This window comes from Thamnophis elegans, chromosome 7 (genome assembly GCF_009769535.1).
Source record: "Thamnophis elegans isolate rThaEle1 chromosome 7, rThaEle1.pri, whole genome shotgun sequence".
Taxonomy (NCBI): domain Eukaryota; kingdom Metazoa; phylum Chordata; class Lepidosauria; order Squamata; family Colubridae; genus Thamnophis; species Thamnophis elegans.
The window spans coordinates 77,158,305-77,173,867 of NC_045547.1; the positions used below are offsets into that span (position 1 = coordinate 77,158,305).

The following is a 15,563-nucleotide window of genomic DNA, read 5'->3' on the forward strand; positions in this document are numbered from 1 at the left end:
TGAGCTCCCGTGACTTGTCCCAGCTTCTGCCAACCGAGCAGTTCGAAAGCACGTTAAAATGCAAGTAGAAAATAGGAAACACCTTTGGTGGGAAGGTAACAACGTTCCGTGCACCTTCGGCGTTTAGTCATGCCAGCCACATGACCATGGAGATGTCAAGGCACCCAATTTGCAACATTCCACAGTCACATAACTGTGATTAAAAGTATTGCTTTTAAAAGAACAACAACAACAGAAACACATTTATTATATCTTCACAATGATTATGTTCATGATTATCATTTATTGCTTGTATGTACCCTGAGAGCTTATGCACCGGAAACAAATTCCTTGAGTGTCTAATCACATTTGGCCATAAATAATTCTAATTCTATTTTTGAAGGTGGCTCAGTGGCTAAGACACTGAACTTGTCGATCAGAAAGATACGCAGTTTGAATCCCTAGTGCCGCGTAACTGAGGGAGTTCCCGTTACTTGTCCCAGCTTCTGCCAACCTAGCAGTTCGAAAGCACGTAAAAATGCAAGGAGAAAAATGGGAACCACCTTTGGTGGGAAGGTAAGCAGGCTTCCGTGTGCCTTCGACGTTGAATCATGCCGGCCACATGACCACAGAGACGTCTTCGGACAATGCTAGTTCTTCAGCTTTGAAACAGACATGAGCATCGCCCCTAGAGCCGGGAACGATTAGCACATATGTGCAAGGGGAACCTTTATCTTTAGCTTAATTCTAATTTACTTCCAATTTCCAGCAAAGAACTTCCATTGTGGACAATGAGTTTGCTTAACAACTGCTGTGTTCACTTTACAACCGCGATTGTATAATTGGGCATGGCCACATGGTGACCCCGCTTAATGACTGGTATTGGTATTGGTATTGGTATTTTATTATTTGTATGCCGCCCTTCTCCGGGAGGACTCAGGGCGGCGACAATTCAAAGGGGAAAAAAAACGGGGGAACATAAAAGACAAAATACAATAATAAAAGTAGGCAACAGTCGCACAACCATACAAGTCGAGAGGGAGGGAACTCATCACCCCCAGGCCTGCCGACAAAGCCAGTTTTGACGGCTTTTCGGAAGGCCTGGAGAGAGGTGAGGATCCGAATCCCTGCGGGAGTTCATTCCAGAGGGCCGGAGCTGCCACAGAGAAGGCCCTCCCCCGGGTAGTAGCCAGGGCATTGGCTAGTAGATGGAACCCGGAGGAGGCCGACCCTGTGATATCTAATGGGTCTGTGGGAGGTAATTGGCAGCAGGCGGTCTCTCAAGTACTGGCACACTTTACAACCATAGTTCCGGGCTCGATTATGTCGTAAGTCAAGGACTATCTATAAAATGTTAGCTTCAGAACGGACATTGAAGACAGAATTAATGGAATGCTTAGACTAGCTGAGCCATCAATTTGCACGATGACTTTTGCATGATGACGGCCATTAATTCTTTTGCTTGGAAAACTCTTCAATTGCACTAAAAACAGTTTTATGTTCTTTAGAAGAAAATAACTAGCCAGGAGCTTCATCTGGGTTTTAATATACGAACTTCAGTTAAGAGAAATAACGGCTGGGAGCAAAATTTATCTAGTTCTAATAAGTTGAGAGAGTGCCAAATTAATTTCTTCTCCCCCCCCCCCCCCTTCTCTGGGCATCTTAAAAAGGAATTTAAATTCACGACAGAGAACTTTCCAAGAACCTATCGCAACTCATCAAGTTTCCAAGTATTTCTATTTTAAATGCAATCTTTTCGTAGACGGAATATAGGAATACTTCTGTGTGCTATAAACTGGCTACTTTATTTTGCCGCCCTGAATTCTGGACATCAACAAGGGGAGTCCTCTACGTATGACCGAAATTTCTATTGAGACAGTTGTTAAGTTAATTTCGCCCCTTTACAACCTTTTAGGGCACAGTTGTTCAACTGAATCACTGCAGCTGTTGAATTAGCAACTTGGTTTTAATCGAATCTCGCTTCCCCCTTGATTTTGATTATAAGGCGGTCTCGCAAAAGGGGATCAAGTGATCCGGGATACTGCAACCGTCATAAATATGAACCAGTTGGCAAAGGTCCAGATTTTGATCACATGGCCACGGGGATGCTGCAACCGTCTTAAGTGTGAAAATGGTCACAAGTCCCTTTTTTTCAATGCTCTTGCAACTTCAAATGGCTTTAGCAATAGCAATAGCAGTTAGACTTATATACCGCTTCATAGGGCTTTCGGCCCTCTCTAAGCGGTTTACAGAGTCAGCATATTTCCCGCACAGTCTGGGTCCTCATTTCACCCACCTCGGAAGGATAGGCTGAGTCAACCCTGAGCCGGTGAGATTTGAACAGCTGAACTGCAGAACTGCAGTCAGCTGAAGTAGCCTGCAGTGCTGCATTTAACCACTGCGCCACCTTGGCTCTTTAAGCAAACTGTCGTAAGTCGAGGACTCCCTGTACAAGGCAGTCCTTGACTTGCGGCCAAAACTGAGCCCAAAATTTTTGTTGTTAAGTGAGAAATTTTTAAATTTAAGGTTTGCCTCATTTTACGACCTTCCTCACTGCAGTCGTTAAGTGAATCACTGCGGTGGGCAAGTTAGTAGCCCGTGGTTAAGTGAATCTGGCTTCCCCGTTGACTTTCCTTGCCTGAAGATAGCAAAGGGGGATCACATGACCCCGGGACACGCCAACGGTCGTAAAAATGAACCAGTTTCAAGCATCTGAATTTGGACGTTCATTAAGTCACATGCTTCAGTGCCGTTGTAACGTTAAACCATCAGTAAACGAACTTGGAAGTCAAAGGCTACCTGTACTTCGGAGGTGGATTGCCCAGGCAAGCCACAGCAGCCATGGGATGCGCATGCCGGCGCAAGAACAGGGCGGCGATGGCGTGCACAAGTGGCCCAGTTATACAAATACAGTAAGGAGAGCGAGCAGGCAGTGGGCCCTCCAGAGCAATGTAATGGAACGGTACCTGGTTAACCGCGATGTCAAAAGCGCGCCGACAACAGCGTGCCGACAGAAGCGCGATTTAACTTAAGGTAAGTTTAGGGTTAGGTTTAGGTTAGGTTTAGGGTTAGGTTTAGGGTTAGGTTTAGGGTTAGGTGTAGGGTTTATTTTTAGGGTTTTGTTACAGCGCGCTTCTGTTGGCGCGCTGTTGTCGGCACGCTGTTGTCGCGTGGTTTTGACGGTGCGGTTTTGTCACCGCGCTTTAGTCACATGCGCTTTAGTCTACCGCGGTTTTGTGGTGGAACCAGGTACCGGTACACCCGTACTGGGGCATACTGATAGCAATAGCATAGCAATAGCAGTTTGACTATATACCCGCTTCATAGGGCTTTCAGCCCTCTCTAAGCGGTTTACAGAGTCAGCGTATCGCCCCCACAGTCTGGGTCCTCTTTTACCCACCTTGGAAGGATGGAAGGCTGAGTCAACCTGCCCGTGGGAGATTTGAACTGCCGCACTGCAGTTACAGTCAGCTGAAGTGGCCTGCATACTGCACCCTAACCCCTGCGCCACCTCGCTCTCTCTGATCATAACCCCTACTGTTTTTGGCGGCCTGCCCCTTTTTTTTCCATGCGACTGTGCGAGAAGCCTCGCAGCTGCTTCTACCGGAGGTCAGCTTGCCTTCCGAGTCCGGACCAGCCGCTGCGGAGAAGTTAAGCGCCCAAAGAAACGGCGATTGTTGGGGTAAGAAGGGGGGGCTAGTACCGGGCCCAAGCTGAAAGAGGTAATAGGGCCACGCATAACAACTGTACTAGACGATAGGGAGTGGGGTGCATGCAGGAGGAGGAGGCCATACAGACAGATGAGACCGCCAGCCTGGGGCAAAAATAGGTACGTATTTTAGAGTATAGAACAACCTTTTTCCCTCAAAAAAGGCTGAAAATCCAGGTGCGTCTTACACCTAGCTACTACAGCTTTTTTTGGCCAGGGCTCCTCCTTTCACCGAAATGGCCGTGCATAGCCTTTAGGAGGCTTTCAGAGTGCTCCTGGGGGCTGGGGAGGGCAGATTTTGCACACACCCCCAGCCCCCAGGAGTACTCTATAAGCCTCCTCAAGGCTAGCCATGCCCTTTTTTTGACAAAAAACGGGTCCATCTTTGTGAAAAACGGGCCATTTTGGGAGGTTTGTAGAGTGCAAAAACTTTTTTTTAAAATTTGCCTCTTCAAAACCTTGGTGCTTCTTATACCCTGGTACGTCTTGTACTCTGAAAATACGGCAGATAGGTAGAAATTCATTTTCCCCTACTTTTTTCCGTGGGGGTGGCTAGGTGGAGGGGGGAGTCAAGTGACTGAGCGGGCGTGGACATGAATCACATCAAGTGGGCCACGCCCACTCAGTCACATGACAACCCCCCCACCTAGCCACACCCATAGAACTGGTAGTAAAAGAAATAAAATAAATCCCACCACTGCTGTACTTCAACAAATCCTAGGGCCAAGTAGAAAGAAACCTGTATGCTATTCTGAAAATAAAGCGGCGGTTCCTGGAAATCAGATGCGTCAAAACGGGTCGCATCAAACGAGTCTTACTCCGTGCTTTGGTGGCACACCGACGACTCTCCGGAATAGTGGGAATGCCGCCGACGTCATATGCTTTGATTTCAGGAAAGCATTTGACGAAGAAAAGCGGCTGGTTTGATATATGCAGGCTGCAGAGCCTGGAAAGATGGGGGAGGGGCACAGCTGTTGTCCAGATGTAGGCTTCTCCATCTCTGGGAGCAAAATGCCACACGCCTTGCCTGCTCCCGCCTGAAGGAGTGTTGGACGCTGCCCACCGAATAGACGCTATTCAGGAGGTTCAATCTGTGTTTAATTTGTTCAGCGGTCAGATCAGGGCTCTTCAAGGAAGATGGCTTTCGTGAGGGTGAAGCACATTTTTTTTTAAAAAAAATAAAGCTCTTTTTTTTTCAAAAAAATATGGAACATCTGCTTTCGGTGCAAAATAAATGAGCAACACTGCAAGCTTTTAGTCCAGGAAATGCACAGCCAGTGTGGTCTAGTGGTTAAAACACCAAGATAGAAATTGGGAGGCTCAGTCCTAGTTCTAAGCAGAAAAGTTGGATAGGTGACCTTGGGCCAATCACCAGGAGACGGTGAGTTCTAGTTTCACCTTATGCATGAAAGCCGGCTGAATGACTTCGTGCTAATCACCAGGAGATGATGAATTCTAGTCCTCCCTTAGGCATGAAAGTTGGCTGGGTGACTTCGAACCAATCACCAGGAGACAGTGAATTCTAGTCCTCCCTTAGTCATGAAAAATGGCTGGGTGACTTCAAGCCAATCACCAGGACGGTGAGTTCTTCCTTGGGCATGAAAGTTGGGTGGATGACCTTGGACCAATCATCAGGAGACAGTGAATTATAGTCCTCCCTTAGGCATGAAAGCTGGCTGGGTGACCTTGAACCAATCACCAGGAGACAGTGAATTCTAGTCCTCCCTTAGGCATGAAAACTGGCTGGGGGACTTCGGGCCAATCACCAGGAGACGGTGAGTTCTAGTCCTTCCTTGGGCATGAAAGTTGGGTGGATGACCTTGGGCCAACCACCAGGAGACAGTGAATTCTAGTCCTCCCTTAGGCATGAAAACTGGCTGGGTGACTTCATGCCAACCAAGAGGTGGGGAGTTCTAGTCCTGCCTTAGGCGTGAAAGCCAGCTGGGTGACTTTGGGGCAATTACTCTCTCTCTCAACCCAACCCACTCACAGCCCACCTTGTTGTTGTTGGAAAAATAGGAGAAGGAAGGAATATTAGATATTTTCACCACTTTGAGTGATTTACATGAAAGGAAAAATAAATAACAACAAATAGCAATTATTGCTATTTTCACAGACTTCCTTAAACTGTTTCTGAATGACACCAGTGGGTTAAATAAATATAACAATGGCATGTTTACTATTCATTTTCCTGATACAGTAAAAAACACACGCTTAGTCCCAAAAACCCTCTTTTTATTTCAAAGCCTGTGAATTATCTCCAGTCCCAAATAGTCCTAAAGAGTCCTACAGTAGGCTGCCAAAGTCTTTCGGGATAAGGCTGATAAGCACCCACCTTTATCTCCCTTGAAACACTGCCAAAGACCTAATTGGCAATTAGCTTGGCAAGGCCCCACGGAGCAAGGAGTCAAAACAAAGCTTCAGAAGGTAAACTGACCAGCGTGAACCAAGTTGCTTCCTGCAAAGGCTCACATGCCTTTGCTCCTCCTTTATGTCCTATGGGAGGGGCCAATCATCTCCAAGCCTTACTCCCGAGTCTCCCCTTCTGTCTTAACTGCTCTTGCTTTCTGGAAGCTCTGTGCATGAGCACACTGGGAACAGGGGAAGCATGTTCCTCTGTCTCGCTGCTGTCTGACTCTGGAGGCTCCGGAGGCAGCACATAACTCCCAGATGGCCCTGGCCCCCCTCTTTCCCTGTGACACAGAGCCCGCGTCCGAGCCTTCCCCAGCCTCCAGGACTGGCCCATCTTCCTCCCCAACCTCCTCACTGTCCGACTCTGCTGCCAGGTCCGGAGGCCGCCGGCAGATCACAACAATGCTGGGGAATGGAAGGATTTATATTCCTTGCAGACAGCTGGTCATTTGCATCCTTTTAGAAAGTTGTTGAGGCCACTTGGAGGTTTGTCTCTGTCCTGAGGATCATCTGAAGAGTGCAAATGAGGTCTGGAGCCTCCTTGGGACTGCTGAAAAAGGACTGTGTTGTGGAGCTGTGCTTCCTGCAGGATGTTTTCTGCAGTGAAGGGGGACAGGTGACCCTGAGGACACTGACAAGCCCTCACAAGTGGCCTCAATGACTCTATAAATAAAAGGATGCAAATGACCAGCTGCAGACTACAGGAACCATTTGCACCACTCAGGTGACCCTGAGGACACAGATAAATCTCCAAGTGCTTCAACGACCCTCTAAAAGGATGCAAATGACCAGCTGTCCCCACCAACCAGTCAGAACTGAAGAAGCTTCTTGGATGAGAAGCGAAACGTCTTCAAAACAAAAAAACAAGGAAGTAGCAATAGCAATAGCAATAGCAATAGCAGTTAGACTTATATACCGCTTCATAGGGCTTTCAGCCCTCTCTAAGCGGTTTACAGAGTCAGCATATCGCCCCCACACTCTGGGTCCTCATTTCACTCACCTAGGAAGGATGGAAGGCTGAGTCAACCTTGAGCCGGTGAGATTTGAACCGCCGAACTGCAGCTAGCAGTCAGCTAAAGGGGCCTGCAGTACTGCACTCTAACCACTGCGCCACCTCGGCTCTTGTTGCCTCTTGAAAAAGCACCTTTGGGACAACCATGACCTGGATCAGTGTTTCCCAAAGTGTGGTACGCGTACCCCCAGGGGTACGGGAAGATTTGGTGGGGGTACGCATTAAGCCGGGGAAAAAAGGAACAGACTATTGGACGTGGAACCGCATCTCAGATTAAAATTAACAACCAGGGAAGCAAATTATGATGATCTGTCATCTCAACATAAAACAATTTCATCCTTCTCATTGAATCAAATAAATGTTCTTTATAATATAACTTTCGTTTATTTTGCGTATGTACCAAATATATATAGATATAGATAGATATAGATAGATAGATAGATATATAGATATATAGATAGATATAGATTTTTATTAAAGCATATGTTTTTTATGAGGGTACTCAGCGTTACGAAAATTATAGAAGGGGTACACATATGTCAAAAGTTTGGGAAACACTGACCTGGATGATGGAGAATCTCCATAGTACATCTAACAGGATATCCGAATCAGATTGACTCCATAGGAACAGGAAGTTCCTGATGAAAACGGAAATATTTAGGGGGGGGAAGTGTGCAGAACCCAGAGGAGGAAACAGCCCAAAAATTGGGACTAAGAGAATGGCTTGTTCAGCGTAACCCAAAGTTATAGGAATGTAGAAGCCGCAAGATATAAATATCTCTTGAAAGCCACACATTTAAATTCAGTTTAGCTCAGCTTAAGACTGCTGCATGCATATATATATATTTTGCTTCCAGAAATACTTGAGTTACAATTCTGAAGGAGGAAACGAGTCATTGAACTAAAAAAAAACCAGGTCAGAAAGCACAGTCAATGATTAAATTTCCGCAGGCCTCCTGTGCTTCGGTCCAGTGGCCAAGCCATGTGACCGGAGCCTAGGAACAGAGGAGGCAAAATCACCTGCCCATCCAGAATGACGGCTCCAGAGGAATCAGCCCACAGCAGCCAGATGACAGGTAGCGTAAGAAATGCCTGGTATGGGTCGTCCTTGATTTACGACCGCAGTTGGGGGCAAAATGTCTGTTGCTAAGAGACCGTTGTTGAGTTTTGCCCCGTTTTGCCACCTTCCCTGCCACAGGCGTTTAAGTCAATCACTGCCGTCGTTAAGTTAGTTAACATGGTGGGTAAGTGAATCTTTCATTTTACTTATCCGAAGGTCGCAAAAGGGGATCACATGAAAAACACCCCCGGACACTGCAAAGGTTGCCAAGTGTCTGAATTTTGATCACGTGACCATGGAATAACAATGGAAAAGCAGAGTAAAAATAATAATGGAATTACAGTAACAGAATAACGGAATAAGAGAGTAACAGAATAACGGAATAAGAGAGTAACAGAATAACGGAATAACAAAATAACAGTAACAGAATAATAGAATAACAGAGTAACAGTAACAGAGTAACAGTGTAACAGAGTAACAGAGTAACAGAGTACGGAATAACAAATAACAGTAACAGAAATAGAATAACAGAGTAACAGTAACAGAGTAACAGAGTAACATAATAACGGAATGTCAGCGTAACAGAGTAATGGAATAACAAAATAACAGTAACAGAGTAATAGAATAACAGGGTAACAGAATTACAGGACAGTAACAGAATAACAAAATAACAGAGTAACAGAATACCAGAATAAGAGTAACAGAGTAACAGTAATAGGTAACAGAATAACGGAATAACAGAATAACAGTAACAGAACAATAGAATAACAGAGCAATAGAATAACAGAGTAACAGAATAACAGTAGCGGAATAATGGAGTAACTAATGGAATAACAGAATGACTGAATAACAGAATAACAAAATAACAGTAACAGAGTAACAGAGTAACAGTAACAGAGTAATGGAATAAAGGAATAACACAATAACAGTAACAGAATAATAGAATAACAGAGTGACAGAATGACAGTGACAGTAACAGAGTAATGGGGTAACAAATAATAGATTAACAGAATAACGGAATAACGGCATGACAGAGTAACAGAATAACGGAATAACAGAATAACAGTAACAGAATAGAATAACAGAGTAACAGTAACAGAGGAACAGAATAACAGAATAACGGAATAACAGAGTAACAGAGTAACAGAATAATGGAATAATGGAAAGACAGAGTAACAGAATAACAGTAACAGAATAACAGAATAATGGAATAACACCGTAAGGTAATAAGGGAATAAAGGAATAAAGGAGTCAGATAATAACAGAAACAGAATAACAGAATAATAGAATAACAGAGCAAGGGAATAACGGAATAAAGGCATAATGGCATAACAGAATAATGGAGTAACGGAATAACGGGATAACAGTAACAGAATAACAGAAACAGAATAACAGAATAATGGAATAACAGAGTAAGGGAATAACGGAAAAAGGAATAATGAATAACGGAGTAATGGAATAACATTCATGCAGATATGAATGCCGCTTACAAAGAAGAGATGCTTTATTAAAAGGGAAAAGGTGAAGCAGTAGTTAGGTGGGAACGAAGAAAACGGATAGTCCTCTACTTACAGCCATTCATTTAGTGACCGTTCAAATTCTAACAGCACTGAAAAAAGTGGCTGACACCCGTATTCCTCACACTTACAGCCGCTGCAGCCACGCCACCGTCACGTCATCAAAATTCAGGCACTTGCAACTTGGCATATATTTATGAGCACATTCAATAAAGAAAGCTATATTAACAACTGCATGATCCATTTAACAACTGCAGTGATTCACTTAACAACCATGGCAGAGAAGGCAATAAAATTGGCCATGATCAACACTCGGCCAACCGTTTCCGTGGCCTGATTGCAAACAGCTACCAGTGGGTTTTGACCAGTTCTATTTTTGTTTTTACTACTGGTTCGCTCGTGCGCATGCGCAGAAGCGTCCGGGCGGGTGGGAGGAGCCTCCGGCCACTGCAATTACTGGTTCACCCGATCTGGGCCGAACCGGCAGAAACCCACCTCTGTTTGTGACCCAGAGGTTGGGGACTCCTGTCTTATACCATCCCAGTCAAATAGTTGTACAGTCTATTTTTGAAAACCTCCACTAATGTAGCACCCACAACAATGGAGACAAGCCCTTCCATTGGTTAATTGTTCCTCAACTAAGGAAATTTCTCCTTAGTTCTAGGTTGCTTCTCTCCTTGATTAGTTTCCACCCATTGCTTCTTGTCCTGAGCCTTCTGGCGCTTTGGAGAACAGCTTGACCCTTCCTTCTTCACGACAGTTCCTCAAGTACGGATTAGTTCCCACTAATCCTTCTCTTTGATTGGCTAGTAGATATACCTAGCTCTCGCAACTGTCCATCATACAGTTTAGCCTCCAGAGCCCTTATCATTTCTATTGTTCTTCTCTGCACATCTTCTAGAGGCGAGGTGGCCCAGTGGTTAGGGTGCAGTACTGCAGGCCACTTCAGCTGAACTGTTATCTGCAGTTCGGCGGTTCAAATCTCACCGGCTCAAGGTTAACTCAGCCTTCCATCCTTCCGAGGTAGGTGAAATGAGGACCCAGACTGTGGGGGCGATATGCTGACTCTGTAAACCGCTTAGAGAGGGCTGAAAGCCCCATGAAGCAGTATATAAGTCTAACTGCTATTGCTATTGCTATTCTAATCTAAGGCCTCAGCCTCTTTTTCTCTATCATGGCGACCAGAACTGGACACAGCATTCCAAGCGTGGCCTCACCAGTATGAAGGGTTTATCTCTTCTCCTGATCTGGTGCCGTCCCGGAGATCCGGGCCCTTCCCACTCTCATGGCCTTTCGCAAAGCCATTAAAACCTGGCTTTTCCGGCAGGCCTGGGGCTGTTGACCCCTTGATGGTGGTCCAGCCCCGTCTGATTGGGTGTCTGTTGTGTTCCTTTTTAATTGTTGTGTCCCATTGTTTTAATAATTCTTTTTAATTCTTTTCTTCATTTCTGTAAGCCGCCGGATTGGATGGCATAGAAATTCAAGAAATGAAATGAAATGAATGAATCAGCTGACAAATTTTCCAGAGCATGGAAAGGCAAGGCAAGGAACAACGGATGGAAACTAAACAAGGAGAGAAGCGACCTAGAACTGAGGAAACACTTCCTAACAGGGAAACAATGAAACCTGTGGAACGGATTCCCTTCAGACGTTGTGGTGCTCCATCAGGGAGGCTTTTAAGAGGAGACTGGATTTGTCTGAAATGGTGTAGGGTTTCCTGCTTGAGTAGGGGTTAGAAGACACACACACCCTCCCCAAGGTCCCTTCCAGCTCTCTTGGGATCGACTTAAATACTAGTTTGAAATTTTGCTTTGGGATACTCCGCACTTTTCTCCTTCAGAACTGCTCCAATCGACCGGACTCAACCTCCACGGTTCACCTTCCTCCGCAGAACAGCCCGAGTTACTGTTCATATGAGAAGGAAGAGCTCCAAGCATTTCCACACAGATATAAATTGGCTCCCCGCCAATAGAATAGATTAGATTAGATTATTGATAGCAAGATAGAGATAGATAAGATGAGAAGGGGGGGATGGATGGATGGAGAGAGAGAGAGATTGATGAAGAGAGAGAGAGAGAGAGAGAGAGAAACAGATAGGAGAGAGATGGATGGATGGATGGATGGATGGATGGATGGATGATGGATGGAAAGAAAGTGGTGGAGACAGGGAGAAATAAAATTAGATGGATGGATGGATGGATGGATGGATGGATGGAAAGATGATGGGGAAAGCGAGAGATAAAATTAGGTGGATGGATGGATGGATGGATGGAAAGAGAGGGATGGAGACAGGGAGAGATAAAATTAGATAGATAGATAGATAGATAGATAGAGATAGTAGATAGATAGATAGATAGGGATGGATGGATGAATGGATGGATGGATGGATGGAAGAAGGAAGGAAAGAGAATGATGGGGAAAGCGAGAGATAAAATTAGATGGATGGATGGATGGATGGATGGATGGATGGATGGATGGAAAGAGAGGGATGGAGACAGGGAGAGATAAAATTAGATATAGATAGATAGATAGATATATAGATAGATAGATAGATAGATAGGGATGGATGGATGATGGTGGATGGATGGATGGAAGGAAGGAAGGAAGAGAATGATGGGGAAAGCGAGAGATAAAATTAGATGGATGGATGGATGGATGGATGGATGGATGGATGGATGGAAAGAGAGGGATGGAGACAGGGAGAGATAAAATTAGATAGATAGATAGATAGATAGATAGATAGATAGGGATGATGGATGGATGGATGGATGGATGGATGGAAAGAGAAGTAGGTAGGTAGGTAGGTAGGTAGGTAGGTAGGTAGGTACGTAGGTAGCAAGATAATGTAAGATAGACAGATAAGATAGGTAGGCAGGCAGGCAGGCTGGCAGAGTCAGACAGACAATAGGAAGAGAGAGAGAGAGAGGGAGGGAGGGAGGAGGAGGGGGGAGAGAAAGAGAGATTTCTCCAGGGTGGGATGGATGGATGGATAGATGGAAAGAGAAGGATGGAGACAGGGAGAGATAAAACTAGATAGGTAGGTAGGTAGGTAGGTAGTAGGAAGGAAGGAAGGAAGGAAGAGGAAGGAAGGAAGAAGAAGGAGGGAAGGAAGGAATAACAGACAGACAGACAGACAGACACAGAGAGAGACAGAGACAGAGACAGAGAGATCTCTCCAGGCGCCGCCAGGGTGGGAAGGCGCTCGCCCGGACTCGCGAGTTAAAGCGAACCCGACCGAAGTTGCCCAAATCCAAGCTCCTCCCGCCTCGCGATTCGGAACAAGAGCGCCCGGAGGGAGGAGGGGAGGGAGGCAACCAAATCCAACCCTTCTCCCGGGCCCGCCTTTCGGGATGGAGACCCAGCCTTCCACCCTCCGTCCGGGGGCCTCTCCGCACCCACGGAGGACCGGGGGCTGTTTGGAAAGAGCAGGAGACCCCCCCCCCAGCCACCCCCCGACGTTGCAACCCGGGACCGAGCTCCGGAACCGAAGCCCTCCACCTCCCCGGCCGCAGAGCCGATCCAGCTCGCTCCTCCGGCCTGGCTGCCCTCCGGCGATGAGCGGCCGGCCAGCCGCGGCTTCTCCACCCCCCACAAGCCCGCTTACCGCCTTGCCGGACCGTGGCACCGCGGCCCGGGTACCGCTCTGCTGGCTTGGCACGGCACGGCTCGGCACGGCTGGGCTGGCAGCGGAAACCGGGGCGGGGCAGGCGGCGCCGGGACGGCCAGGCGGGGAGGGACGGAGGCGGAGGCCGGGCGGTGCTGCCCCAAGAGCCAACCCAGCTGCGCGGGGAGGGCTGGGCGCCTCCCCGCTTCGGGGTTGAATCCCCGGCCTGGCTGCGTTTGTCTTTCCCCGGTCCGCCGCCACCGCCGCCTCCTTCTTCCCCGGTGCTCCTAAAGGTCCTCCGCTCGATCGATTGGATCGATGACCTTTTTGGGCTCCGTCCTCGGACCTTCCGCCTCTCCCGAGGGGATGAGTTGCTCCAAATTGGGTCAGAAAAAAGTAGAGGTTGTCCTCAATTTACGACCCCCAGATTGATGTTGTTGAGTGTGGGACCATGCGTGAAGTGTGCTGTTTGCCTCGTTTTACGACTTTTCCCTGCCACGTTGGTTAATCGTTAAATGAATAACCCCGGTTGTTAAGTAAATCTTCTAGAACAGGGGTCTCCAACCTTTTCTATACCCCACACCCTTTGAACGCTTGTGATGTATTCTCACATCCCTTACAAAAGTAAATAATTATATGCATATAATGCATACATTATAATACATACAATATATACATGTATTATAATGCATACAAATAATACATACATTATATAATGCATACATTATAATGCATACACTATATACACTATAATTTTGAAACTTCTAAAGCAGTGATGGCTAACCTTTGGGTCCTCACATGGCGAAATCGTGCACCCACACCAGTGGTGGTTTTTAAATTTTTTAGAACCTCTCTCTTTATTTTCTTCTTTCTTTTTTTTTTGATGAAAAAAGTTTTTATTTTCCATTTTTTCATTTTCATACACTCACCGGAACCATAAACATTAAACAATAATCGCAGCAATTCCTCTTGTCAACAATACCCCCAAAAATAGAAACCCAATATACCTCTTCCACTCTCCGTACACCTCTTTCTTCCACCCCCTCCAACTTTCTATCTTCCCTCCATCATTCCCCTCTAGCCTACTTCCCCTCCCCCTCTACCACTCCTCTCTCCCGATCCACTCCCTCCCTTCCTTCTCACCCTCCCTCCCATCCTCTCTCCCGCCCTCTCTACCCATCTTCCTTCTATCCCACTCCTCCTCCCCTTGGTGTATTTCCACTATATGTCAATGTACTTAACTTATCCTATTTTTACAGAGAAATTTAAAAAAAAACAGTATACATGTGAAGTCGCCTTACATTGAAATCTAACACATCGTATCTAACCTAGTATATATCCCTCAGCTGAGATACTTTCTTATGTATTTATTTATGTATATTGTCAGGTTCTTATAGTGTATGTTGGAAGTGAGCCTCTAAGAGCTGTATGCAATGAAAGTTCGTTTCTAACTTCATCTGCGGGGATTCACTGAACACATGTGGCAAGAAAAGTCGTAAAATGGGGCAAAAACTCACTTGACGAATGTCTCACTTAGCAACAGAAATCTTGGGCTCAATTGTGGTCGCAGGTCGAGGACGACCTGTACAACTTTCATGCACATTAGCCCTGATAGCACAATCTTGATTTTTCTTTCTTAATACAAAGCAGTAGCTTTGCCACCTCTCTTCTTTCACTTTAGAACAATGGGAGGGACCTCGGAGGTCTTCTAGTCCAACCTTTCTGCTCAACCCTATACTATTCCAGACAAATGGCTGTCCAGCCTCTTCTGAAAAGCCTCCAGTGATGGAGAGCACCCACAACTTCTGGTGGCAAGTTGTCCCACTGGTTAATTGTTCTCACCGTTTGGAAGTTTCTCCTTAGTTCTAGATGCAGATACAGATTAACAGGGTTGGAAGGGGTCATCTTGTAGGTCATCTAGCCCAACCCCTTGCCCAAGCAGGAGACCCTACACAGTTTCTGACAGGTGGCAGCCCAGTCTCTTATTGAAAGCTTCCAGTGATGAAGCTCCCACAACTTCTGAAGGCAACTTCTCTTCCATGGGTTGATTTCTCTCACTGTCAGAAAATGTCTCCTTATTTCCAGGTTGAATCTCTCCTTGTTCAGTTTCCGTCCATATTCCTTGTCTGGCCTTTGGGTGTTTTGGAAAATAGCTTGACTCCCTCTTTGTGGTAGCCCCTCAAATATTGGAGGACTGCTATCCTGTCTCCTCTGGTCCTTCTCTTCACTAGACTAGCCATGCCCAGTTCCTGCAACCATTCATCGTATGT

At 46.1% G+C, this 15,563-nt stretch overlaps 1 protein-coding gene across 1 annotated transcript in view; it reads right to left on the reverse strand.

Moving 5' to 3' along the window:
* TSPAN9 (tetraspanin 9) overlaps positions 1-13,401 on the reverse strand; it is a 126,608-nt gene extending 113,207 nt beyond the window's left edge. Inside the window, exon 1 of the mRNA XM_032221547.1 lies at positions 13,294-13,401. The gene's annotated coding sequence lies outside the window, so the exon portion shown is untranslated. The remainder of the gene's footprint in view (positions 1-13,293) is intronic.
* Between the last annotated feature and the right edge of the window lie 2,162 nt (positions 13,402-15,563).